The sequence below is a fragment of the Gorilla gorilla genome, chromosome 7 (genome assembly GCF_029281585.2).
Source record: "Gorilla gorilla gorilla isolate KB3781 chromosome 7, NHGRI_mGorGor1-v2.1_pri, whole genome shotgun sequence".
NCBI lineage: Eukaryota > Metazoa > Chordata > Mammalia > Primates > Hominidae > Gorilla > Gorilla gorilla.
The window spans coordinates 4,571,365-4,596,846 of record NC_073231.2 but is presented as its reverse complement, the minus strand read 5'-3'; the positions used below and the strand labels follow the sequence as shown (position 1 = coordinate 4,596,846).

Here is a 25,482-nt window from a genome sequence, read left to right as displayed (position 1 = left end):
ACTGACTTCCTGTCCCCGCTGCGCGCGTTTCTGGCCCTGCCAGTGTCTCCGCCGTTTGAAAGCGCGTGTCTGCGTCGGATTCTGTTTGAGTGCGTTCGGTGCGCCGTGGGTCCGCGTTGCTTCCACACAACTTCCTGTTAGGTAAGAGGCGCGTGAGGCTCCTGTGCCGGGGGCGGTGCTGCTCCCGAGTCCGCGCGCAGTGGGGACGCGAGTCCGTAGGTGCTGGCGGGAGCGAGAGTGGGGTGGGGACCCTCGCGAGCCCGCACTCCGCCTCTGGGTAGCAACCTTTTCGGCCCCAGACGGCGTGACGTGCGCTCGGGCTCCGCGTTCGCGTTGAGGCAGAGGCGTAGTAGTAGGGGTCGGGCCCAGGGCTGGAGGGGTCGGGACCGGGCGGGGTGCTGCCCTGGACACCGCGCCGGCAGCTGTTCCGCGCGGGTTCATGTCATTACTATTTTCAACCTGTCCTGCTCCGCACCTGAGGTGATTTATAAATTCGGTACCTTTGGGACAGGTGTGGATGACATCCCATAATTTACTTCGTCATTAATTTCTAAATGTAATACATACCACTATCTAAAAGTATTTTTTAATTTGAAATATATTTGTATACATGTACATGTATATTTATTTATTTCTGAATTTTATCTCCTGTACATATAATGAGGCTCGTAAAGTGGATACTGTTCAGGACATAGGTGGATTTTGCTTTTAAGTAGTAAAGACTTAATTGGTGACTTACTGGGGCTATTTGATAAGGATTTTTTTTTAATGAACATTAAAAACAGTGAAATTGTATTTCCTGATTTCGTTAGCTTCGTTTATGTCTTAATTGGTGAAAACTGTAAGTTAATAACTCATTTTTATTTCCTTTGGAGATTCTTAAGTTTGTGCTACCAATGATTATTTCCAAAAAAGGCACACTTCTGGTTTTCCCAGAACTAATGCTAGCTTCTCAATCTTTTGAGTTTACTTGATATTAATGTTTGACCTCAAATCATGTCACATTTTTGAAGAAAACTTTCTCTTAGCCAATGGAACATAAACCACCCTGGAGTTCATATAGAGGAGGGGTTCAAATTCCTCTGATAGTGTCGTGTTAAAACTCATGGCCAAACCCAAGGTCACATAGCTTTCTTTCCATGTTTTCCTCTAGAATTTGTATAGTTTTGTCATTATAAAATGGGTCTTGTCCTGTTCTTGTCCCCAAGAACAGGTTTTTGGATTTCACATGGGAAAGACCTTTTGGCAAGTCACAGAGTATAGTGAAGTTAAGATAGTTTATTAGCGACTACTCAGCTACATAGCAGGGCGTCTCAGAAAGCAAGAGGAGAAATGCACCTGTTGTAAACATATAATTTTTTTTTGAGACAGAGTTTCTCTCCTGTCACAATGGCATGGTCTCGGCTCACTACGACCTCTGCTTCCTGGGTTCAAGGATTCTCCTGCCTCAGCCTCCCAAGTAGCTGGGATTACAGGTGCGTGCCAATATACCCGACTAATTTTTTGTATTTTTGGTAGAGACTGGGCTTCACCATGTTGGTCAGGCTGGTCTGGAACTCCTGGCCTCAAGTGATCTGCCTGCCTCGGCTTCCCAAAGTGCTGGGATAACAGGCATGAGCCACCCGGCGCCCGGGCTTAATGTTTGTTTATATAGGTTATTAAGAATCAGTTTGTGACAGGCTATTAGTATTGTTACTTCTCTTTGTTACTGTCGATTTTAACAACAATTGATGTGTGTACTGTTACCTTTAAAGTAAAACTTATTTTTAAACTAAGAATGCTTTTTGTTCTTAAAGTTCTGGGACATTTAAATAAGTTTCGTGTCTTTATTAACTTGTTCCCACAATCATAAATATTTTATAACCAAAAGTGCTCAACCCCCTAAATATATAATCCAACAAATTTAACGTGTGTGTGTGTGTGTGTGACAGAGAGAGAGAGACAGGGTCTCACTCTGTCGCCCAGGCTGGAGTGCAGTGGTGCGATCATGGCTGGCTCATTGCAGCCTCGAACTCCTGGGCTCAAGCAATCCTCCCGCTTCATCCTCCTGGGTAGCTGGGACTACAGGTATGTGCAAGCATGCCATCTAATATATATATATATATTTTTGTAGACATAAGGGTCTTGCTATTTGCCCAAGCTGGTCTTCAACTCGTGATCTCAAGTGATCCACCCGCCTTGGCCTTCCAAAGTGCTGGGATTACAGATGTGACCACTGTACCCTGCCCAGATTTAACTTTTTTTTTTTTTTTTTTTTGAGACGGAGTCTGGCTCTGTTGCCCAGGCTGGAGTGCAGTGGCGCAATCTCGGCTCACTGCAAGCTCCGCCTCCCGGGTTCACGCCATTCTCCTGCCTCAGCCTCCCACGTAGCTGGGACTACAGGCGCCTGCCACTACACCCGGCTAATTTTTTTGTATTTTTAGTAGAGACGGGGTTTCACCGTGTTAGCCAGGATGGTCTCGATCTCCTGACCTCATGATCCGCCCGCCTCGGCCTCCCAAAGTGCTGGGATTACAGGCGTGAGCCACCGCGCCCGGCCCCAGATTTAACTTTTTAAAAGCCTTTATTTGAAATAAAGTCACTGTGGTTAAGAGGCCTCTGACAGTTTTGCATTTTAAGTCTGAGGACTATGTTGAGTGACTTTTTGCATAAGTTGTAAAATGTGCATTCATGATGATTTCATTTCCTATGGTTTCCAATTAATTGTCTCTTCTGCATTTTTAGAAACTCATGGGCTAATGGGCTCTGTGTCAGTTTGCATTTCTAGAATGATGGCGCAGAACACTCCATGCTGTCTTTTAACTGGTGCAGCAGGAGGGGTAGCAGAGGGCGCCCAGCTTCCGACAGTGCCTTGAGCTCTAGGGCGCTGCAGTGCCCCCGGCCGCCAGCAGAGCACGTGCGAGCCCGGCTTTTCTGAGCCTTGAGGCGGCCGCATCCCGCACGCTTCCTCCGCGCCTGCGCCCTGCAAGGGCGGGAGCCGCGTTCTCCTCAGCACATACCAGGAAACGCCCCGCGCTTTGGGACACCTTGAACCGGCGTCCATGGTTGAGTAAAATCCTTCCTGTTTTCAGCCCTGACTGCTGAGGGATAGAGACCCTTCATGTGGAAAATTAGAAACCAAAATCCCCTGTGAATCCAGCGCACTCGAGGTTCATTCTCCACACCGAAGGCGAGGCGGCCACAGGGCCAAGCTGCGGTCTTGGAACAGAAACGTAGTGTCAGGAAAGCAACTAGAACACCCGCCACACTGATAATAACCTCCGTAGTGCTAATAACACTGCATCTGTGATGCTAGTGTTAGCACCCATCGTATACAGAGAGCACACCCGTCGGGGTAGCTGCTGTCCACATCCAACCCCGGGAACGTGGATGTGTCCCTCTGCGCACATAACGCTTGGAACGCGGAGGTGACATCGTCACCTAACGCTACACCCGTCACACTCATATAATCCCCGGAACACGCGTGTGTCCCTCAGAGCACACACGTAACCCCTGGAACACTCGTTACACAGTCAGACTCACGCCACACCCGTCACACTCATATAACCCCCGGAACACGCATGTATCTCTCAGAGCATACGTACCGCCTGGGATGCAGACATGGCCTTTGCAGCCCACATGAGAGGGTCTGCAGCTCTGAGGATGGAACCTTCTGGCTCTCACTGGGGCGCTGAGTTGACAGCCTCTGCTGGGCTGGGTTTGGGCTGGATTTGGCCTCTGTCATGAAACTTCATGGTGTTGTCTCTGCCTTACTGACGTGGTATTGCCACGGTTGTTTTAAAAAGTAGTGTACTTCCCAATAATGTCATATTTCTGGGAAACTTGCAACAGCACTTAGTATGTCTTCTCCTTTATCTCCAATTCCCCAGCTGTTATTGCTGTGCCAGATTTGCAGCTTCACAAAAAATACCCCCGTGTGTTTCACCAAAAGCAGGAATACTCCTCCAGGTGATCCCCAAATAACCCCCAATTTAGGAAATACATGGTTTCTATGTGAAAGTCCACTCCACAGACCTATTTCACTTCACTCCCTGCCCTAGGTGGGAGAAAAATGTCTATTTCCATGCGGGCCCAATTTTCCTTCTCGGGAACTGTTCCTGAGACTCAGTTTTCTGTTTTTTTTTTTTTTTTTTTTTTTTTTTTTTGACGGAGTCTCCCTCTGTCACCCAGGCTGGAGTGCAATGGCACCATCTCTGCTCATTGCAACCTCTGCCTCCCATGTTCAAGATATTCTTCTGCGTCAGCTTCCTGATTAGCTGTAATTACAGGTACCTGCCACCACACCCGGCTAATTTTCTGTATTTTTAGTAGAGATGGGGTTTCACCATGTTGGCCAGGCTAGTCTTGAACTCCTGACCTCAGGTGATCCATTCGCCTCAGCATCCCAGAGTGCTGGGATTACAGGCGTGAACCACTGCATCCGGCCGACTCTCAGTTTTCACAGCCTTAACAGATGTAAAGAGCAGAGATGACTCCAGCTGGGTCTGCCCAGCGTTTCCTCCTAAACATGTGCAGATCCTGTGTTCCTGGCAGGAACATCCTGGCCTGGTGCTGCGCTCTCCTCACTGCAGCCCACTTGGAGGAGCACCCATCCATCCCACTACCACTGGCGATCTCACTTGGAAAAGGCAAATATTCATTTACAATCACAAATTTCATCCTGTCAAGCTTTGGATTTCACTTTGCCAATGGTTTTCACTGGCCTTAGAACCGTGGACTCCAGACACCGAGTTCTCCTGCCTGCTGTCCTCTCCCATCCAGTCTGCTACAGCTGCCTGCAGTCCCACTCATGGGGACATGGACTCCCAGGTGTCTTGGGGATTTTATGTGTGTTCCCCCAACCCATTCACCCAGTGCTGACCGTAGTTTTTTAAGGCTTTTTCTAGATAAGTCCTTCAAGTCACAGCAATTACGATATCTAAAAGTAGAAAAGTTAATGTTGATTTTCTAAAGACAAAAAAAAAAATTCATTATTAGATCGTCTGTGAGACGACCGTCAATTTTTTTTTTTTTTTTTTTTGAGGATAGAGTCTCCCTATGTTACCCAGGCTGGAGTGCAGTGGCACGATCTTGGCTCACCAGAGTCTCCACCTCTCGGGTTCCAGCGATTCTCCTGTCTCAGTCTCCTGAGTAGCTGGGACTACAGGCACCTGGCACCATGGCTGGCTATTTTTTGCAGTTTTAGTTGAGATGGGGTTTCACCATGTTTGCCAGGCTGCTCTTGATCTCCTGACCTCCAGTGATCTGCCTGCCTTGGCCTCCCAAAGTGCTGGGATTACAGGCGTGAGCCACCGTGCCCAGCTGCCCTCAATTTATAAATCAAGGAAATACTAGTTCTCTGGAACCAAAGTTCATGTTTGAAATAATTAGGAAAGAAAAATAAAATCTCATTGCTGAAAGAAAGGCAAATAGCACAATTGATTATTGAAATTGCAGAAGAGGGCTGGGTGCAGTGGCTCACTCCTGTAATCCCAGCACTTCGGGAGGCTGAGGCAGGCAGATCACCTGACATCAGGAGTTCGAGACCAGCCTGGATAAGATGGTGAAATCCCATCTCTACTAAAAATACAAAAATTAGCCTGGTGTGGTGGCATGCACCTGTAGTCCCAGCTGCTCAGGAGGCTGAGGCAGGAGAATCACTTGAACCCAGGAGGTGGAGGCTGCAATGAGCCGAGATTGTGCTACTGCACTCCAGCCTGTGTGACAGAGTGAGACTCCATCTATATATATAAAAAAAAGGAAATTTCAGAAGAATTTACTGGACAGACTGTTACCTTGCTGTATTCTCTAGCCCTGTGTTAACAGTTACAAGGTATTTTAGGTATAAACACTTATATTTTAGTCATTCGCTATAGTTAACTATCAAAAAGTCCTGTCCACATCATGACAACCTATATAAAATTTGGAAACCTCTTCATCTATACAATGGAAAATTGGTAAAGTAAGTGTAGATATTTAAGCTGATGAATTATTAATATTTAGGTACTGAAATGAGTGAGGGAATGTGATTATGTCATAGTTCTGGCATGGGACTTGGGGGGGCTCCCTCTGTTGCCTCTTGCTGGATGGCAAATTCGTGACCTGTGGAGACTGAAGGATAAACTGTCACCTTCATCGGAAACCCTAGTCCAGAAGGAAAGTCCTCATTTCAAGATATACCACTTTGTCCCATGCATTTGCTTTTTCTTCTTCTGTTTTTTGGAGACAAGTCTTGCTCTTTCGCCCAGGCTGTAGTGAAGTGGCCTGATATCGGCTCACTGCAACCTCCATCGCCCAGGTTCAGGCAATTTTCCTTCCTCAGCCTCCTGAGTAGCTGGGATTACAGGTCTGTACCACCACACTGGCTAATTTTTTTTTTCCTTTTAGGCGGAGTTTCGCTTTTGTTGTTAAGGCTAGAGTATTATGGCGCGATCTATGCTGACCGCAACCTGTGCTTCCCAGGTTCAAGCGATTCTCCTGCCTAGGCCTCCTGAGTAGCTGAGATTACAGACATGCGCCACCACACCCAGCTAATTTTGTATTTTTAGTAGAGATGGGGTTTGTCCATGTTGGTCAGGCTAGTCTCGAACTCCCAACCTCAGGTGATCCGCCTGCCTCAGCCACCCAAAGTGCTGGGATTACAGGTGTGAGCCACAGAGCCTGGCCCTAATTGTTGTATTATTTCCTAGAGAAAAGGTTTCACCATGTTGGCCAGGCTGGTCTCCAGCTCCTGACCTCAAGTGATCCATCTGCCTCAGCCACCCACAGTGCTGGGATTACAGGTGTGAGCCATCTTACCTGGCCCTTTTTATTTTTATTTTTGTTTTTCAGACAGGGTGTTGCACTGTTGCCCAGGCTGGAGTGTAATAGTGTGATCTAAGCTTACTGCAACCTCCACATTATGGGGTCAAGCAGTCCTTCTTCCTCAGCCTCCCAAGTAGCTGTGACTGCAGCTGTGTGCCACCATGTCTGGCTCATTTTTGTATTAGTAGACATGGGGTTTGGCTGTGTCGTACTGGCTGGTCTTGAACTCCTGGGCTCAAGTGATCTGCCTGCTTCAGTCTCCTAAAGTGCTGGGATTACAGGCATGAGCCACCTTGCCCAGCCTATTTTTAACTTTTTGAGGAAATACCAAACTATGTTACAAATAAGCTGCACCATTTTATATTCCGCATACAGTATTTAAGGGTTGTGATTTCTCTCTGACCTTGCCAACACTTGTTATTTTACATTTGTTGGATTATAGCCTTTCTAGTGTGTGTGAAGGAGTATCTGGTTGTGGTTTCAGTTTCGATGGCCATAATGATAATGATATTGATCATCTTTTCATGTGCTTGTTTTCCATTTGCATGTCTTTTTGGCGAAGTGTGTGTTCAGCTCTTTCTCCATTTGTAATTTGGTTGTTGTTGTTGAGTTATACAAATTTTTTATATATTGTAGTTAACAGACTGTTGTTGGATATATAATGCACAAATATTTTCTTCTTTTCTGTGGGTTGTCTTTTCAGTCTCTCTTTTTTAATTTGGAGACCGAGTCTTGCTCTTTTCCCCAGGCTGGAGTGCAGTGGTACGGTCTTGGTTCACTGCAACCTCTGCCTGCTGGGTTCATGTGATTTTCCTGCCTCAGCCTCCTGAGTAGCAGCGATTACAGGCATGGGCCACCATGCCTGGCTAACTTTCTGTATTTTTAGTGGAGACGGGGTTTCTCCATGTTGGTCACACTGGTCTCAAACTCCCCATCTCAGATGATCCACAAGCCTCTGCCTCCCTAAGTGTCATGATTACAGGATTGAGCCACCATGCCTGGCCATTATTTATTTTATTTTTTTCTTTTTGAGACAGGGTCTTGCGCTGTTGCCCAGGCTGGAGTGCAGTGGTGCCATCTTGGCTTACTGCAACCTCCTCATTCTGGGCTCAAGCAGTTCTTGCATCTCAGCCTTCCTAGTAGCTGGGACTACAGGTGTGTGGCACCATACCCGGCTAATTTTTGTATTTTTAGTAGATATGTGGTTTTGCTATGTCGTCTTGGCTGGTCTTGAACTCCTGGACTCTAGTGATCCACCTGCCTCGGCCTCCGAAAGTGCTGGGATTACAGGCGTGAGGCACCATGGCAGGTCTTTTTTGTTTGTTTGCTTTGAGACAGGGTCTTGCGCTGTTGCCCAGGCTGGAGTGCAGTGGTGCGACCTCAGCTTACTGCAGCCTCCACATTCTGGGCTCAAGCAGTCCTCCTGCCTCAGCCTCCCTAGTAGCTGGGACTACAGGTGTGTGACACCATGCTTGGCTACTTTTTGTATTTTTAGTAGAGATGGGGTTTTTCTATGTCGTTCTTTCTGGTCTTGAGCTCCCGGATTCAAGGGATCCACCTGCCTCTGCCTCCCAAAGTGCTAGGATTACAGGCATGAGCCACCATGCCCAGCTTATTTTTAACTTTTTGAGGAAATACCAAACTATGTTACAAATAGTCTGTACTGTTTATATTCCATATACAGTACTTAAGGGTTGTGATTTCCCTCTGACCTTGCCAACACTTGTTATTTTACATTTGTTGGATTATAGCCTTTCTAGTGTGTATGAAGGAGTATGTGGTTGTGGTTTCAGTTTTGATGGCCATAATGATAATGATATTGATCACCTTCTCATGTGCTTGTTTTTCATTTGCATGTTTTTTGGCAAAGTGTGTGTTGTTCAACTCTTTCTCCTTTTTTAATTTGGTTTTTGTTGTTGAGTTATACAAATTCTTTGTATATTGTGGTTAACAGACTGCTAGATATATAACGTGCAAGCAAATATTTTCTTCCTTTCTGTGGGTTGTCTTTTCACTTTCTTTTTTCTTTTTTTTTTTTTTTTGAGACGGAGTCTTGTCCTGTTGTGCAGGCTGGAGTGCAGTGCTGTGCTCTTGGCTCACCACAACCTCTGCCTCCTGGGTTCAATCACTTGTCCTCCCTCAGCCTCCCGAGTAGCTGGGATTACAGGCACGTGCCACTATGCCCGGCTACTTTTGTATTTTTAGTTGAAATGGGGTTTGTTTACGTTGGTCATGTTGGTACTGAATTCCCGACCTCATGTGATCCACCTGCCTCAGCCTCCAAAAGTGCTGGGGTTAGAGGCATGAGCCACCATACCGGCCTTTTTAAATTTTTTTATTTTTTTTTGAGGTAGGGTCTTGCACTGTTACCCAGGCTGGAGTGCAGTGGTTCGATCTTAGCTTACTGCAACCTCCATAATCCGGGCTCAAGTAGTCCTCCCACCTCAGCCTCCCTAGTAGCTGGGACTGAAGCTGTGTGCCACCATGCCTGGCTAATTTTTATATTATTAGGAGTGATGGGGTTTTTCTATGTCATCCTGGCTGGTCTTGAACTCCTGGACTCAAGTGATCCTCCTGCCTCAGCCTCCCAAAGTGGTGGGATCACAGATGTGAGGCAGCATGCCCACCTTTCTTGATTTTTATTTTTTGAGACAGGGTCTTGCACTGTCTACCAGGTTGGAGTGCAGTGGTGCGATCTCAGCTTACTGCAGCCTCCACGTTCTAGGCTAAAACAGTTCTCCTCCCTTAGCGTCCCTAGTAGCTGGGAGTACAGGTGTGTGGCACCATGCCTGGCTAATTTTTGTATTTTTTAGTGGAGACGTGGTTTTGCTATGTCCTTCTGGCTGGCCTTGAACTCCTGACCTCAAGTGATCCACCTGCCTCAGCCTCCCAAAGTGCTGGGATTAAAGGCATGAGACACCGTGCCTGGCCTATTTTTAACTTTTTGAGGAAATACCAAACTGTTACAAATAGGCTGCACCGTTTATATTCCACATACAGTATTTAATGGTTGTGATTTCTCTCTGACCTTGCCAACACTTGCTATTTTATATTTTTTGGATTATAGCTTTTCTATTGTGAGTGAAGGAGTATGTGGTTGTGGTTTCAGTTTCGATGGCCATAATAATAATGATATTGATCATCTTTTCATGTGCTTGTTTTCCATTTACATGTCTTTTTGGCAAAGTGAGTGTTCAACTCTTTCTCCATTTGTAATTTGGTTGCTTTTGTTGAGTTATACAAATTCCTTATATATTGTGGTTAACAGACTGTTGTTAGATATATAACGTGTAAATAGTTTCTTCCTTTCTGTGAGTTGCCTTTTGATTTTTTTTTTTAGGCTGAGTCTTGCTCTGCTGCCTAGGCTGGATTTCAGTGGTGTGACATCGGCTCACCGCAATCTCTGCCTCCTGGGTTCAAGTGATTCTCCTCCTAGCCTCCTGAGTAGCTGGGATTACAGGCATGGGTCATCATGCCCAGCAACTTTTTTGTATTTTTAGTAGAGACTGGATGTCTCCATGTTGATCAGACTGTCTTGGACTGCTATTCACCGGTGATATGCCCGCCTGTGCCTCCCAAAATGCTTGGATTACAGGGGGAGCCACCACGACTGGCCAGTTTTTTTTTTTTTTTTTGAGGCAGGGTCTTGCACTGTTGCCGAGGCTGGAGTGCAGTGGTGCCATCTCTGCTTACTGCACCCTTCACATTCTGTGCTGAAGCAGTCCTCATTCCTCATTCTCCCTAGTAGCTGTGACTACATGTGTGTGCCACCATGCATGACTAATTTTTGTATGTTTAGTAGAGATGGGGTTTTGCTATGTCCTTCTGGCTGGTGTTGAACTCCTGGACTCAATTGATCCACTTGCCTTGGCCTCCCAAAGTGCTGGGATTACAGACGTAAGCCACCATGCCTACTCTTTTTTTTTTTTTTAAGACATAGTCTTGTGCTGTTCCTCAGGCTGGAGTGCAGTGGTGCCATCTTGGCTTACTGCAACCTCGACATTCTGGGCTCAAGCGGTCCTCCCACCTCAGCCTCACTAGTAGCTGGGACTAGAGGTGTGTGGCAGCATGCCTGGCTAATTTTTGTATTTTTAGTAGAGACGGGGTTTTGCTATGTCTCTCTGGATGGTCTTGAACTCCTGCACTCAAGTGATCTGCCTGCTTCAGCCTTCCAAAGTGCTGGGATTACAGGCATGAGTCACCTTGCCTGTCGTGTTTTTAACTTTTTGTGGAAATACCAAACTATGTTACAAATAGGCTGTACCATTTTATGTTCCACATACAGTATTTAATGGTTGTGATTTCTCTCTGACCTTGACAACACTTGTTACTTAATATTTGTGGATTATAGCCTTTCTAGTGTGTGTGAAGGAGTATGTGGTTGTGGTTTCAGTTTTGATGGCCATAATGATAATGATAATGTTATTGATCGTCTTTTCATTTCCTTGTTTTCTATTTGCATGTCTTTTTGGCAAGGTGTGAGTTCAACTCTTTTGCCATTTGTAATTTGGTTGCTTTTGTTGTTGAGTTATACATATTCTGTATGTATTGTAGTTAATGGACTGTTGTTAGATGTATAATGTGCAAGCAGATATTTTCTTCCTTTCTGTGGGTTGTCTTTTTTCTTTTTTCTTTTTTGAGACAGAGTCTTGCTGTGTTGCCCAAGTTGGAGTGCAGTGGCAGGATCTCAGCTCATTGCCACCTCTGCTTCCTGGGTTCAAGCGACTCTCTTGCCTCAGCCTCCTGAGTAGCTGGGATTACAGACATGCACCATTACAGCAGGCTAATTTTGTATTTTTGTTTGAGATGGGGTTTGTTTATCTTGGTCAGGATGGTCTTGAACTCCCGTCCTCAGTTGATCCTCCTGCCTCGGCCTCCAGAAGAGCTGGGATTTCAGGCATGAGCCACCATGCCTGGCCCTAATGTTTGTATTTTTAGTAGAGACAAGGTTTAGCCATGTTGGCCAGGCTGGTCTCCAACTCCTGACCTCAAGTGATCCATCTGCCTCAGCCTTCGAAATTGCTGGGATTATAGGCATGAGCCATCATACCATGCCTTTTTTTTTTTTTTTTTGAGACAGGGTCTTGCACTGTTGCCCAGGTTGGAGTGTAGTGGCACAATCTCAGCTTAATGCAACCTGCACGTTCTGGGCTCAAGCAGTCCTCCTGCTTCAGTCTCCCTAGTAGCTGCTACTTCAGCTGTGTGTCACCATTCACAGCTGGTTTTTGTATTATTAGTAGAGATGGTGTTTTGCTATGTCATCCTGGCTGGTCTTGAACTCCTGGACTCAGGTGATCCACCTGCCTTAGCCTCCCAAAGGGCTGGGATTGCTGGCGTGAACCACAGTGCACAGGGTTTAGGGTTTACAGTTTAGGGTTTAGGGTTAGGGGTTAGGGGTTAGGGTTAGGGGTTAGGGGTTAGGGTTAGGGGTTAGGGTTAGGGTTAGGGGTTAGGGTTAGGGGTTAGGGTTTGGGTTCGGGGTTAGGGTTAAGGGTTAGGGGTTAGGGGTAGGGGTAGGGGTAGGGGTAGGGTTAGGGGTTAGGGTAGTGTAAATAATTTCACATTATTACTAATAATAAATTATTTATATTACACTATTACTTAATGTAAAGGCTATTAAGACATGTTTGTCTTCAAAGAATGGCGTTGGTTTCTGTGGGCAGTTTCTCCTCATGGAGAGGTAGTGCATTCCTGCTAAATCATGGACAAAACGGGCCTCCAGGAGCTACAGGCTGCAGAAGCAGCTTCTCGTCTATGTTCTTCACTGCCTGATACTGTTGTTGACCTTGAAACCTTCTTTTGGGCTAGTTTTATTAACAGAGCTAGTATTTCCATGAGGTTCTACTACATACCAGGTTCCAGAAAGCTAAATGCCTTTTGTTTGTTATTATTCACTAAATACAAATCACAACTCTCTTCTCATTACACACACAACAAAATTTAGCTGAGGGAGATTGAGTGACTTTCCCAGGGTCACACAGCTACTAAGAGCAGAGTCGTGTTTAGATTCATGTGGGAATACTGAACACAGAAATGAACCAACGGAAACATCCTACGTTCCAAAAGCCTACTCAAGCCATTTGTTCTTATTTTAAGGAAAATCTATCATGAATGCCAACATACATCCCTAACAACCCAGTGCTGTTACCCTCCAAACATTTTATGTCTTGCAAAGTATTACAACTTCATATGTGAAGCCATACCACTCAGAGGGAATGCAAAATACATAATGACATGTCCTTTAGGAAGTCCTTAGAGAATTCAAGGAAAAGAAGCTAAATAATTTAAAAGTGCTTTTGGGTACAGCTATTTAGCACTAGACAGTAAGATTAGACGTAGATTGTAAAGACAATAATAGGGTTAGGGATAGGATTAGGATCTGGGTCAGAGTCAGGGCCAGAAGTATGCTTAGAGATGGGGTCATGGTCAGGGTCAAGATCAAAGTCAGGGTCAAAGTTAGGGTCAGAATTAGGGACCAGGGTAGGGATCAGGATTTAGATTCACGGTCAAAGTCTTGGGACAGGGTTAGGGTTAGGATTAGAACCAGAGCTTTTTTCTCCTCAGGACCTACCCGAGGGTGGGTCACCATGGCTTTGGAGCACCTGGTAGTGTGGCGTGCCCACAGTGAAGACCAGAGTTTCATTGTCCTTAAGACTGACCTGGGGAGACATGGCTGCAGGCCATTGAGGAAGGTGAGGAAAAAGCTTCCTGTCTGCTCCCCGTGTGCTGAGGAGGGGGCTCTGCCATGGGCTTTACTTTCACATGTTACATTCCACAGGTCTTGTTTTACAAAAGCATCCGTTCCTTGAGGCTTCGGCTGCTCATCACTGCTCATCATCATAATGTGCCATAACATACAGTAAGATTTGGGTTTGTTTCTGGGGAGAGATCTTGGTATAGAGAAAGGAGAAATGCCTAGAGCCACCATCAGGACAGTTGGGATGAAAGCTGGGGTTGGGCAGAGGCTGGAGGAAACATGTGCACCCCCTGTAAACACTTTTATTCTTGTTTTAATTACTCATTTTTCTTACAGTGTTAAATTAGTAAAAATAGTATTGAAAAATTGAAAAGTAGACATATTAAAACTTGCAACACCACTTAAGCTTAGATGTATTATTTGTACCTCAACATTTTTTATTTTGTTGAGAAAGTTTAAGGTTAATTGGCAGCATATTTCTAATAGTAGATACAATAATGTCTGTTTTATAAACATTGACATCCTACATTACATGTGTCAACCCTGAAAATCTGAGACGACTCTCAGATTTTTTAGAAAGTTTATTTTGCCAAGCTTGAGGATGTGCGCCCGTGATGCATCCTCAGGAGGTCCTGACAACATGGGCCCAAGGTGGTCGGGGCACAACTTGGTTTTACACACTTTAGGGAGACATGATACATCAATCAGTATGTGTAAGATGTACATTGGTTCAGTCCAGAAAGGTGAGAAGGCCAGACAGGTGGCTTCCAGGTCATAGGTAGGTAAGAGACAAACGATTTCATTCTTTTGCATTGCTGATTACCCTCTCCAAATGAGGCAATCAGGTATGCATTTATCTCGGTGAGCAGGTGGGTGTCTTTGGATAGAATGGGAGGCAGATTTGCCCTAAGCAGTTCCCAGGTTGACTTTTCCCTTTAGCTTAGTGATTTTGGGTCCCCAAGATTTATTTTCCCTTCATAAGGTTTTCCTATGAGTATTAATTATTCATTGTGTCTTTTATTACACAAATAAGGCACAGATTTTTGAAAAATCATCAACTTCGTGGCTACCTATATAGACATAATTACATAGAAGTTCAACTAAATTTGCAAACATCCCAGAGTTTGGATTTCCAATAATTCTTTGTGATTCTTTAAAAGGTAAAGTATTTTTTCCCATAAACATAGCAACATTTAAAATCACCCGTAGAATGTCCTGCCATTTTTGTTTTTCTAGTTTCCTCATTTTCTGCAAAGCCTCGCTGAGGAAATTGACTTTGAATATCCTTTTACACTCTTCTGTTTTAGAAATCATTGTGGTAAAACATTGAATCATCATGGTCATAAGTTCTGTCCACATTCTTTCTTTCTTTGAATATTTTTTCCCAGTGAGCAATATTTGATTCTGCTGTATTATGGCTAAAAGGTAGGCATGGGAACAAAATAAAGACAAGAAGTCTTCGGAATAAGTGATCCCATCACAATGAATCAATTTGCCATTGGAACATATTTTTACAAAGTCACTCTTGTGAAAATATTTAGCTATGAATTGAAACAGAGTCTGTATGGTTAATATTTTTCCTGCTCTAAGGTGAACAGCATTTTAGAGAATGAACCCAGGACACAACCACAACACAAGAAAAAAATATGAGAATTAAGTTTACACATATGTGTTACTACAGTAACAGAAAACATGTAAAGAACATTTGTTTTGATTTATATGTCAGTCTGCACTGTTTAATTTTTTTGTGTCATAAATGCTCTTATTTAAAAAAATAGGACTAGTTAACAGTGTCAATTACTAGTAATTCATGGTATAAATAATTAAACAAGGAAGTGTTCAAAAAACAGTGTTTTAAATAAAGTTTTATTTTACATCTTTTTTTACTTACACAGAAATTGTCAAAAAAAAAAAAAAAAAGATTTCCCATGTAGCCACAACCTAGTTTCCTCTCTTATTAACATCTTCTATCAGTGTGTCTCACATGGCTTATTAATATCTTACACAATTTGTCACAGTTAATGAACCAATACTGATAGACTAAAGTTCATATTTCATTTGGATTCCCTTAGATCTGTCTTACTCTGATCCAGGATCCCATTCAGGATCCCGCATGACATGTAGTCATCATGTGGGCTCTTCCTGGCTGTGACAGTGTGTCAGGCTTTCCATCTCAGGTGACCTTGATAGTACTGAGGAGGATTGGTCAGGCATTTTGTAGAATGTCCCTCATTGTCACTTCATGTTCTCAAGGTGAACTGTTACCTTTGATATTCACTTGGATCATTTTGCAGAGCTACTGTTTGTCAGGTTTCTCCACTGTGAAGTTATTTTTCCTCCTTGTCCATACTACATGTGTTTTTTTGGAGCAAGCCACTATGCAGAGCCTCACTCCTTAACGGAGTGAGGAGTTGGCTCCACCTTCTTGATGGCTGAGTGTCTACATCAGTTATTTGGAATTCTTTTGCAAAGGAGATTTCTATGCAACTCCATTTGCTTATTCACCTATGCATACAAACACAGACACCTAGATAATTACTTTAAGCTTTAGCTATTATTCAACACTGCAGCATTATGTTGCACAATTCATTCCTGTGTTGGCAATTGGTAGCTTTTTTTATTGGCTCTCATTTTTCTTTGATATATTTTAATTTTCTTAGTACTTACTTACTTTCTGATACTTCCAGATTATCCTGGCTCCTATATTTACTCTCCCAGTTCTAGTATCAGACATTTCTTCAAGGAGCCTGATTCCTTTCAGAATGGTAGGAAAACTTACGTCTGGCTGCTGAAAGAGCACATTGTATCTTGTCCCTCATTAGTAATGCTAGGAAGTATATGTGTGTGTCTAACCTACCTATACACACCTAATTATAAAGTTTTCTATGTAGAACTGTGTGTATCTATATTAAACTAAACATAAGTTTACGTTTATGTCTCCACCTCTGATCTACTATCACATGAATCATTCTAACCTTCTCGCCTTGCTAATTTGTAACCTCCCACTTCAACAGTGAGAAACCTGGTTCCCACCATCTGCGACTTATGTAAGTCATTGTTTTATTCCAGATACAGACACTGTGGTTTTACAATTGTTCACAATTGCTTCTGTTGGAAAGAACTTTGTAAAATGGAATCCAATGATGAAGTATAGTTCATTTGCCTTCAGCTTACAGATTCTATTCATTTTCAAAGTGACTTAGGTCAACACCATTTTCCCTACACCTTCAGTGAGTTTTTACCTACATTTGTGTCTTAGTCCATTTTGTGCTTCTGTAACAGAATACCTGAGGCTGGGTAATGTATAAGTAAAAAAGGTTCATTTGGCTCACAATACTGGTGGCTGGAATGTCTGAGATTGGGCAGTTGCATCTGGTGGGGCCTCAGTCTTTTTCACCTCATGGTGGAAAGTGGAAGGGGAGCAAGGTGTGCACCAGAGATAACATAGCAAAAGTGAAAGCAAGAGGGAAGCCAAGGAAGCCAGACTCTTTTTAACTAGCTACTTCTGTAGGAATTAATCCATTCCTGTGACAGCAGAACTCATTCACCCCCATGGAGGACATTAATGTATTCATGAGAGATCCGTCCCCATGACCCAAACACCTTCCACTAGGCCCCACCGCCCCACACTGACACATTGGGGGTCATATTTCTCAAAAAGAAATAAAAATTTTTTTGAGACTGGGTCTGGCTCTGTCGCCCAGGCTGGAGTGCAAAGGTGCAATCTCAGCTCACTGCAACCTCTACCCCCTGGGTGCAAGCAATCCTCCCTCTTCAGCCTCCTGATTAGCTGTGACTACAGGCACATGCCATCATGCCCATCTAATTTTTGTATTTTTGGTAGAGATGGGGTTTCACCCTGTTGCCCAGGCTGGTCTTGAACTCCTGGCCTCCCAAAGTTCTGCAATTATAGGCATGTGCCACCATGCCCGGCTAAATTATAGTTTTCCATTGAAACATAAAATTTCTCTCTGTAGTAACCATCATTTTTGATCATAATCAAAGTAAGACTATTCTTGTTTTAAAAATTAGTCTAGTTTTGTTAGATTTTGCTTGATTATTTACATAAGTGCAGCAAGAACAGGAGATGACCACATAGGTGCTTTCAAGTTTCTTTGCTGGAGGTTTTCATACAGAATCTCAGATTTGACTTTTAAAGGCCTTCTTCAGGCTAAAACCCAAGCCAAGCACATACTATCAAATTTCAGCTGCAGTCCTTATAGCTTTGTGCGAATTCCTCTCTTCTTGAGGCCCCCAAAATATCCCCAAATTCCTGGGCCTACCAGGAAATGACCTTCTTTACTAACCTGAAGGCTGTGAACCCTGTAATCTAGGTATCAGGCTGGCTTTTCTCAGAGTGCTGTTGGGAATGAAGATTTTGGTGTTCCAAAAAAACAAAACAAAACAAAAAAAACAACGTGGGAACAAATGATGTCTTAGCGAGCGAGGCGAGCTTTACTTTCTGCATAAAGGGTGCTACTCAATAGCTGTCCAGCCACAAGAGCACACCAAACAAAGGAGACAGAGTTACTTATAACCTGATGTGTCTACCCTAGTGCTGTGTCCAGTTTCCATTGGCTGAAATAGGACCTCACATTTTACACTTTACCCGATTGGCTATTAGTTTAAAACTTTCTTAATTAGGTAAGGGGAATAGAAAAAAGAAAAAAAAGGAAGTTGCCCAGGGATAGTTAAGGAAGCATCTCCAAATAAGGAATGGCATGTACTATGAGCTGGGGCTTGTCTAGTTCTGCCCAAGCATGCTGGAGCAAGCTAGGACAACTGATTTGGAATACACACACACACAAACACACACACACACGTATATATAAAAATAGTGGATAGCAATCTCATAGTAAGAAATTTTGACTTTTTATAATCTTTGAAGAACTTTCCCATTTCTCACAGTGCTTTGTAAGCATTGCCTCCATAAAGTCAACCTTACTTCCTTAAGATTGCTGGTCATAACTGATCTTAGGTACATTTCCTAAATATGATATTCCTGTAAAAACCTTGATAATATAACCAAAATTTCCAATTATGTCCTGTTATAAGGTTCTTATTGGACTTTTGATAACAACTATATCATCATGAAAATAAGAGTATTCAGTAAGAATTTCAAAATCCTGGAGAAATCAGGCAGAGAAAAAAGACAAATGCCTCATTTCTGTTTATAAAAGTATAATCTACTAAATTGTTGTAAGTTACAGTTAGATTAAGAGAAAGAGATTTCTTAAATTCAGAAACTAGAACATTAAAGAACCAGCAATGCTCCAAAAAGCTATAAAATTATAATCAATTTTCATCAGCTCATTCAGTGCCATGTAATCAATTCCAGTCTTGCTGGATCTTGGGTTAGTAGTGTCATGAACCCATCAATTTCTCAACCAGACTTCTGGAGATGTTCACTGAGTCAAGTGTATGGTCTTAGAGTTATTTAAGCAATATCATCAGAAGCCTATAACCAGAGTACCTGTCATACTCTTCTGTGAGTCTCAGAGGGAGTCCTGTGTTGGAGATGAGCATTCTGACCTGTAGCTGATTGCAGGAGCTTTCAGGAAAGCATCAGGGGGAATATCTAAATGACAAAGCGTATGAAATGGCTGTGATGAAAGATCTGATGAGAGTTCATTATACCACAACTGACAAGGGTATTCGATTTTTTCTGTGGCCTGCCAAAGTGCTGGGACTACAGGCGCCTGCCACCACAGCCGGCTAATTTTTTGTATTTTTAGTGGAGACGGAGATTCACCAGGTTAGCTAGGATGGTCTGGATCTCCTGACCTTGTGATCCATCCTCCTCAGCCTCCCAAAGTGCTGGGATTACAGGCATGAGCCACTGCACCCGGCACAATATTTAAAATAATAATTGGAATTATGACTCATTACTCTATAGTGGCACATAGCATGGATAAGGAGGACATAACAAATTTACAGGAATTTTATATCATTTCTGAAAACATAACATTGTACCCATACAAATGTAACACAGGGAAGGTTAGGTATCTCTTTTTATTTGTATCTTATGTATGGTTTTCCTTATAAAAAATACATCCTACTTTACTTGCGAAACATGCCCTACTTTTCTTGTATGCTTTGCATGGGGTTGTTTCTAGTTATTCCATTATTTCTAGTCGTTTTATTTACATATACTGATTATAATTTTAATACTTAGTAATCTTTTATTTTCCAGAGAAAACTAGGAAGTAGTCAGTTATAAACTGTCATATATTAGCATTCTATAGTAGGTTAGAAAATGTATGAATATACCATCTCCCAACATCTAGAGGGATGTGTTTCCTCATAATACAATTTCTCAGTGTGGCAGAAAAAAACATGTTTATTAACGGGCCAAAATATCTTTAGTCTTTCTGTAAAAATAGGAAGCCAAAAGTATATAAACTTGAATTATTTATGTTCAGTAATTAATGTTTTAGTATTGTATCTTATTTATAAATGGTCTAGATATTTAATGCAAATCTTTTACTTAGCTTAAGTTTAAGGTTAAAAATTAGCAAAAGTACTTTGGAAACTACTATTAGGCAGATTTACTGTGAACAAATTATTTTTGAAATAATGTTTTTCGCTTTTTACAAGATGGCACCGAAAGCGAAGGAAGCTCCTGCTCCTCCTAAAGCCGAAGCCAAAGTGAAGGCTTTAAAGGCCAAGAAGGCAGTGTTGAAAGGTGTCCACAGCCACACGCAAAAAAGAAGATCCGCATGTCACTCATCTTCAGGCGGCCCAAGACACTGCGACTCCGGAGGCAGCCCAGATATCCTCGGAAGAGCGCCCCCAGGAGAAACAAGCTTGACCACTATGCTATCAAGTTTCCACTGACCACTGAGTCGGCCGGAAGAAGATAGAAGAAAACAACATGCTTGTGTTCTTCGTGGATGTTAAAGCCAACAAGCACCAGATCAAACAGGCTGTGAAGAAGGTCTATGACAGTGATGTGGCCAAGGTCACCACCCTGATTTTTCCTGATAAAGAGAACAAGGCATATGTGCGACTGGCTCCTGATTATGAAGCTTTGGATGTTGCAACAAAATTGGGATCATCTAAACTGAGTCCAGCTGGCTAACTCTAAATACATGTGTATCTTTTCACCATAAAAGAATAATGTTTTTCTTAAGAGTGACAACTTAAGTAGAATCAAATCTATAAGCTTTAAGATTTTACATTTCTGTAAGTATAATATTAGCTTATTTGACTAGAACTCAAGCAGAATAGGAATTTATGTTTGTTTTATATTCAATAGTGATAACTTTGAAGACATAGTTTTATTACACCAAAAATTTTATATTAATCTCATTTAACTAAGTTTTATCCAAATCATGTTAACTTAAAAAACATTTGATCAGTTCCTATATTTCTAGGAGTTTGGTGAATATTTATTTATAAATGGTTATTTTTTTCCAAGCCAAGTTAGAATAGAGCACTTTTAGAGGATTTTATAAATGAATTTTGCAGTGCTATCCGGAGTTAAGAAAATATCACATATACATAACACACATTAATAGATATACAAACACAAATAGAGATTTCATAGCTTTCATCCTGAAATTTCAGCCATGAATCAGGCATACATATTCTGATGGTTAATTTTAGACATCTACTTGATTGGATTAAGAAACATACATAGCTGGTCAAACGATTTCAGCCATGAAACAGGCATAAATATTCTGATGGTTAAATTTAGTCATCTACTTGACTGGATTGAGAGACACACATAGCTGGTCAAACACAGTTTCTGGGCAGATCTGTGAAGGTGTTTCTGGAAGACACTGAGATAACCCTGACCCAGTGTGGATGGGCACTGATATGGTTTGCCTGTGTCCCCACCCAGATCTCATCTTGAATTGTAGTTCCTATAATCCGTACATGTCGTGGGACGGACCCAGTGGGAGGTGATTGAATCATGGTGGTTGTTACTGCCATTCTGTTTTCATGGCAGTGAGTGAGTTCTCGTGATCCGATGGTTTTATAAGGGGCTGTTCCCCTTTGGCTCAGCACTTCTTCTTGTTGCTGCCATGTGAAGAAGGACGTCTTTGTTTCCCCTTCTGCCATGATTGTGAGGCCCCTGCAGCCACGTGGAACTGTCAGCCCATTAAACCTCTTTGTTCTTTATAAATTGCTCAGACTCAGGTATTTCTTCACAGCTGTATAAAAATGGATGAATACGGGCACCGTCCAATTGGTTGAGAGCCCAGATAGAATAACAAGGAAGAGGAAAGGTGAATTATCTCCTTCTGAAATTGAAACATCCTTCTTCTCCTGCCCTTGACATCAGAATCAGTGTCTCAGAGCTTTGGCCTCAGAATCAGAGTTACACCACTGGCTTCCCTGATTCTGAGTCCTTTATATCTGGAGTGAGCCATGCTGCCAGATTTCCTGGTTCTCCAACTTGGAGACAGGCTATTGTGTAACTTCTCAGCCTCCATAATTATGTGAACCAGTTCCCCTAATGAGTCTTCTCTCATCTATCTACATATATCCTATTGATTCTGCCTTTCTGGAGAACCCTGACTAATGTTATTACAATAATACAAAATTCACTAGTTTATATAGAAGACTTGGTTTTTGTCTTTGCCCCATTTTATATTTGTATTATAACTGTGTATCTGGAAAATGGAACAAGTTTTTATCTTCTTCATATGAGGGTCAAAGCTTTTTTCTCACCAATATTTTTGGAGATTTTTAAGATTTTCTTTTGTTTGGACATACAATCTTATGGAGGCTGAGAAATAAAATTTTTTCTATTTTATTTTTCAGCCCCAGATGTTTGCTTTTGCAGATTCTTGAGCACATTGAGAGCATGGAGAGCACTCCAAGGCATGGAATGGGGTGCCTAAAGTTTCAGTGATTACAGGGAGTTGAGAGACTCAACTGGGAAAGGAAAAGTCTAAAAGGAGGCAATTTGGAAGATAAAAATTTTCTCAAAGGAGTGATTAAATTTCTAAATAATTCTTAGTAAAATCATGTAAACAGGAAAGGAAGTACAATTAGTTCCATATTGGTGGAACACATAGCAGAGGTTTGAGAAGGGAGAATTTAGTCAACTGAGAAGTTCCCATGAAAGGATCAAGTTCAAGATCACAGAGACATCTTGAAACAAAAAGCCAGGAATAACTTCCAACCCAAGAGGAGAACAGAGAGGCCTCAAAACCAAAGCTAGGATAAGAAACTTGTAGCCCAAGATTTATCTTCCAGACAAAGAAGCCTGAGATTCCAATGCAGCTTCAGAGAGTACTCATTCAAAATGTTACTGAAACTGTAGGCTTTTTAATGACTTAGCCATGCATGCAAAAGGCATTCCCTAATGTGGCACAGAAGATGGAGCCCCCATATCCAAAGATATCCAAGGAGAAAGAAAGACCCCTGTTGCCAGAGCCAGTGGGAAAAGGCAACAGAAAAGGAGACAAGGGTCCTAATGGGATGAGATCCTTTCAGATTTAGACTTATACTAACTCCTGAGAACTGGCAGGTTGACAGCCATAATTGGGGTACCAACATTTCTACTCATTGGATTACAAGTTCTCAGGCATCCAAAATGATTAACAAAATGACAATTTCTAGGGCTTCTGTGGGAGAGTATGGAAAGGTCTTTTTGAACCTTCTAATGCTGTCAACGGAAGAATGATGAGGTTCCTAAATTTGGAAAGGAGACATTTCTTCATTTTTATGTTTATTTTTATTTTTTTGAGACAGAGTTTCACTCTTGTTGCCCAGGCTGGAGTGCAATGGTGTGATCTTGGTTCACTGCAACCTCCACCTCCTGGGTTCAAGCGATTCTCCTGCCTCAGCCTCCTGATGAGCTGGGATTACAGATACCCACCACCACACCTGGCTAATTTTTTTTGTATTTTTAGTAGAGACAGGGTGTCATCATGTTGGCCAGGCTGGTCTGAAACTCCTGACCTCAGGTGATCCACCTGCCTCAGCCTCCCAAAGTGCTGGGTTTACAGGCATGAGCCACCACACCCAGTGAGAGATTTATTTCCTATAAAGGGTTGCAGCCTGAAGGGTTGTCCTTCTGACAGGCTGTGAAGCACAGCCTCCAGCCAGAAGCCAGAAACAGATGCTTCAAGGAGGAGGTAAAGGAAATAGTAATTTATGCTGAGTGGAATGGCCAAATACATTTATTTAATAAGCTCTAGGAGGAGTCATGAATATTTATGGAAGGAGAAATGCATGCATGTGCAATTGAGTTTCTTGCTTCTTCATGGGTCCCATGTACAAAAAATGGCAGTGTTAGCATGATCCCAGGGTGGAGTTTTCAGCTATCTGACATTAAAAGTTGAAGCAGAGGACATGAAAACTCGCTCTGTGCGTCCTCTGTACACTGGCCAGAACCTCTCCGTCATGGGTGGTCTCTTATCAGGCAAGAAAGGAGAGGTTGATATCAGTGGTGGAGCCTTTGAAAGGGCTGGTTTCTGTTAAATCCTTAGGGAAGAAAGCCTCATCATGGTTAGCAAAGGAGGGGGTATAATGATGTGTATCTGACCCCCATCATCCCATGCTAGCAAAGCTGAGAACTCGGTTTTGAAAGTTACTCTAGTGTCCCCTCAGTCAAGAGTAGGTCTGTTCAGTCAGTTGGGAGCTTAGGATTTCATTTTCATTTATCATTGCTAATGGGAAAGAGTATCCTGTCTCCATGGCAGCCGAATTTGCAAGAAACTCTTTGGATGGGGTTAATGGCAGTTGTATTTTTCTGGGAGCTCTGCTTCAATTGGATAAAGTAAGTTCTGGTAAGATTTCTTTGTTTATCTTCAGTATTTCAAATGTTGTCATTTAAATAATCTGTATAACAACTTTTGATGTCTGAGTGGATTCCCACACAGTCATCTGTTGTAAGACTTTCTGATTCCTTTTTTTCTCCCTTTGGTCATTATGAATAGGGCTTCTGTAAATAATTGCATGGTAGCTTTTGTTTGGAAATAACATCAAATTAGTTGTCAAAATACTTAGAATGTGATTTTTGGATTGTAAGGTGAGACTTGTTTAGCTTTAGAAAAAACTGCCCAACTTGTATTGGGGAGGAAAAAAATTTTCTGTGTTTTTGGAATTCTTAGATGGGACCCTCTGTAAAAACTGACAGATTAAAATGAGAAAAACAGAAAAATTTAAAAACATGTACACCTTATGGATACATGGGAGATACTCAGGGAAAAATGAGTAAATCTCCAACAGGTGGCTTTCAATTCAAGCATAAATGCTATCTTCAACTTAAAGAAAGAAGATTTGAGGTGCAGTAGTGAGTGGGGAGTTAACCAGCAAAAGCACAGTAGACAAGGGTAAGGATGTTATGCAGACTGAAGTCCATGCATTCTTCATTGATAAGACTCTGTAGTGATTTAGTTATCATTCTCTTCTTGGTGTCCAGAGAGGTAGTTTTAAGTGGTGATTTCCTTTATAGATGTAAGTTTTCCTTACACGAGTGTAACTTCTACTCTGTTTTCAGAACTTCCTTTGTTAGCATTTTTTTTTTCAAAATAATCAGCTTGGAATAATTGTTAAGCCAAAGGGACATATTTTGGGGTTTCATATTCTGGTTTCCTACCATTATATTTTGGGGTGGCATATTTTGGTCTTATACACTGTGTTCCACCGGCAATGAAAAGAGTTCTTGTTTTTCCTCCATCAATTTGTCATTTTTAAAACAGCTTAGCAGTTCTAAGAGATATAGACCAGCTGTGCTATCGTATTGTGGTTTTCAGTTCTCCAGTATGCTGAGCATCTTTTTGTAAGTTTACTTGCCATTTGTAGATCTTCTTTGGTGAGGTGTCTGTTCAGATCTGTGTGCATTTTTAATTGGGCTGTTTAACTTATTGTTAAGTTTTAACAATTTTTTATATATTTTGAATACAAATTCTCAGATCTGCATTTTGCAAATATTTTCTTCAATATGTGGCTTGTCTTTTTGTTCTCTTAACAAGATGTCTTCCAGAGTATAAACTGTAAATATCAAGAAATCCACATTGTCATTTCTTCTGTGTATATCA

General features: G+C 42.3%; 1 pseudogene; it reads left to right on the top strand.

Moving 5' to 3' along the window:
- Nucleotide 1: 1 nt before the first annotated feature.
- Nucleotides 2–25,452, top strand: LOC101131852 (large ribosomal subunit protein uL23-like; annotated as a pseudogene).
- Nucleotides 25,453–25,482: the final 30 nt, after the last annotated feature.